Raw genomic sequence first — 3495 nt, 5'->3', positions numbered from 1 at the left:
TGTCTAAAATACTCATATCTACATAAATAAAGCTCTAATTTTTGTAAGAAAGAAAGCAAAAAATAAAAGAGGATGTACTCTATACAGTACTCGAGATGTGTTAGGTATAACCAACTACATCTCAAACACACGAGAGACTAATAGATTATTTGAACATAAGATTTATAGAAAATTTGAATTAAATATCATACTAATCTAAAAATTAATTTTGAAAATATAATTAATCTAAATCCACTATCACACAAAATTTTATAAATAAATTAATATCAAATATTAACTTAATTGAATATCATCGAATACTTAGTTGATAAATCTGAGATCCGACAATCAAAGAATTGAAAAAATACGAGTGAGTTAGAGAAAGAGACTTTTCCAATCGATACAAAGAAAACCGTAGCAAAGAAACACAAGAATTAATGCAAATGGTGCATTAAGCTAAAGGTTTTGTTGTGATGACTCGGCCCATGAGAAATAATTAGATTGCAAATAGAAAAGAAGAAAAAAACCAGACCCCATTAATCCACTTTAATATGATTAAACAGGCACCAAAGTGTTAATTAAGGAGCTGGCACATAGAGAGGGTAACCCAATTGAATATAGTATTCGAGAAAGAAGAATCTAAAGTGGACAAGATTGTTGAAGGGTGAGCCAAAGGTTGTGATGGGATGATGAGGGAGTGAACAAGTTGGAAGGAGTGACATTGGTAAGTGGGGGGTGTATCTGAAATGGGATGAATCAAGCAAAGCAATGAAGTTAGAAGTTGAAACCCTAGGTGAAAGGGTTGAAACACTAACACAGATAATAAGGGTAAAGGTGAGAGGAGGATGAAGAGTGCAGGCAGAGGCTGTCAATTCCGGCCCCAACCTGAAAAGCCTTATTGAGGACGCAATCGCACACCATAGATATATACATGCTCCAATCCTAAACGCCACTCCCCAATCCTCTAAAAGGGTATGTTTCGTTTTCCAAATCTCAGCTATTATTCTGTTTCCTTCTGTGGAAGGAGGACCCGGTCAGAGAGTTTTTAAGTTTTCGGTTCATTTGGTACCTAGGATTATGATGGATAACTGTTCTCTCTCTCTCTCTCTCTCTCACTCACTCTCACTGACAGATCTCAAACACCCACCAATCTCTTCCCTCATTTATTACTTATAAGCGCCCCCACAACACATACTACCTTAATTCCCTTGTGCTAATACTATCACTCTATCTATATATACTACAACCATCTTCACTCTCACAATGTATCTCACTTCCCTATTTCTTTCTCTTAAGATCCTACCCCTTCTCCCTTCTTTCTTCTCATTTACTCTCACCTTCTTCCTTGTTCTCCTAGTCTTTCTTTCTTTTTCCCTTTCAACATATTTATTTGCTGCTCATAGATTCATAGTACTTTGCTGATAGGCTTGTTTCTTTCTTATATAGGGACTTGTAAGTGATACCATGGCCAAATCACTGCCAAGTGATTGTTCTAGGTATAGGCCACGGATGGGGTTGGGCCTATTGTTTCTTATTCATTTGTTTCTGGCTTCGTTGGATTGGATTTAGAGGTATAGGACTAGGGTTAGGGCTGCTTCCTCCTTTTGTTTTTGTTTTTGCCTTTTCCTTCTATTTTGCATGGGTGCTACTACACTCATGATGATAATCACAAAGTTGAAGAAAACAGTCGCTGATTGCTGATGGAGCATCATCAAGATTCACAAGCTTCAAGGGATTTTGTTTGGGGTGGTCCCTAATTGCTCCCAAATAAATTTGCCCTTCGATATGGGAATCTTGATGATGCTGCAGCAGCCATAAACGACTAAAACTACCAGGTTATTCTGAAGGATTTTTCATTCACTCACATTGATGCTATACACCAGCTCGGATATAGAGAGGTGAAGCCAACAGGTTTAACTAGTTACAACATAAATTGGATTATCAATGACTAAGTAATTAAACCCCTTTTCAAATTGCTTCCATTCTCTGTTATAATTTGGGAATAGATGCTAAACTTAAACATGGAAATTATAAATTAACTTAAATATTGCAGCTGAACCACGTTTTGAGTTATAATAATGAGGAAGATAATTTGGCAATGGCCTGTGTCCTATCTGGTGAGTGGTAATGTACTATAATCCCTGATCTTGAGCAATTTTGAGGTTTAATTTACAGTAATGATGAAGCTGGGGTCCTTTCACTACCCTTCTGGCATATGTACTGCAAAATAACTTCCTGTAAGCTGAGCAGGTATGTCTGTACCATGATGGAACTCTTTGTACTATCTCGAATCATTGAATGCTTTTACTTCATGGATATTTGGGGTAACATTATTTCCCTCTCCTCCTTTCCTGTTCCCTTGTATTCTATGTTTCAATCTTCAATTTATTCTTGAGTCAATAAAATCTCCTACTGGCTAGTGGTTAGTGGTTAATGGCTATCATATCAGATTGGCTAATGGCCATCATATCAGAGGGCATGATTAGTTTTTAACTTTTTGTGTGATGTATTTATGTTTGTGTTGCATTGTCAGTCATTTTGATACTTGTGTGCAGGAAAATCTAGATTAGTTGCTCCTCAGAATACATGAAATTGTTTGCTTAACTAGATATATGGCACATGTGCTGCTTTTCTACCTATAAATAGAATGTACTTCAGTTCCATTTCATACTTTCCATTTGGTCTTTTTTTCATGAAGGGGAAACGCTTTAGGGTTTCTTTGGTTCATAAGAGGGAGAAGAGGAAAATTAATTTGGTTGATTTGGTTTATGGAGACGAGAATCATAATTCATTTTAAAAAACTAAATACATTTTACTTTTTATCTTTATTTTTTTATCAAATCAATCAAACTATATATCTTATGAAATATTTTTTTCTCTACTTTTAAAAAAAAAATTTTTACTAAACAATTACATATTTATTTTTATTTTTATTTACTTCTTATTTTCAACTTATTTACTCTTTATTTCTACTTTTTTTATACATTTTTCTCAAAACCAAACTTACTTTATTTCGTTTATTCTATAAGGACTTCACACATTGTGTTCCAGAGAATTAAAGCATTGGCTTGATTTGTGGATATTGTCGTTGTAAGGTTTTACATCAGCGACGATTCTTTTTGTTTAAAATTCACATTTAAATTTAGTAAACACTTAATTAAATGTACAGTCATAAATGATGATAAAACTTATTTAAATAATAATAAAAGTGATAAGCTATATTCATAAATATAAATAATGTAAATACTCTTTTAAACGTACCTTAGTTCTATATCTATCTTCATTTATTTCGAATTTGAATTATATTTTTATGCTATTTTCAAGTTAGGTTAGGAGATAAGTGGCAACTGAACCTGAGAATTACCTGAGAATTGGAAGAAAAAAGGGAGATTTTAGAGTAGTTCAGAATCGATTATTAGATTAATAATATTTATATTACCATTTTCATATACATATAAAGATGATGATAACTAAACTTCTCTTGGTTAATTAGGAAAGTAATAATGGGTAAAATAA

At 33.4% G+C, this 3495-nt stretch overlaps 1 long non-coding RNA gene across 2 annotated transcripts; it reads left to right on the top strand.

Annotated features, from left to right (window-relative positions):
• Positions 1 to 633: 633 nt before the first annotated feature.
• LOC137825809 (uncharacterized) lies at positions 634 to 2415 on the top strand. 2 transcript variants are annotated; one of them, XR_011083353.2, is made up of 2 exons: positions 634 to 951; positions 2155 to 2415. It is a non-coding gene; the product is annotated as an uncharacterized LOC137825809 (long non-coding RNA). The 2 variants fall into 2 exon arrangements; XR_016515032.1 differs by having other exon boundaries at positions 711 to 951; positions 1426 to 2415.
• Positions 2416 to 3495: the final 1080 nt, after the last annotated feature.

The sequence above is a fragment of the Phaseolus vulgaris genome, chromosome 8 (assembly GCF_051622355.1).
Source record: "Phaseolus vulgaris cultivar YP4 chromosome 8, ASM5162235v1, whole genome shotgun sequence".
NCBI classification, from domain to species: Eukaryota; Viridiplantae; Streptophyta; class Magnoliopsida; order Fabales; family Fabaceae; genus Phaseolus; species Phaseolus vulgaris.
This window is presented reverse-complemented; position numbering and strand designations above follow the sequence as displayed.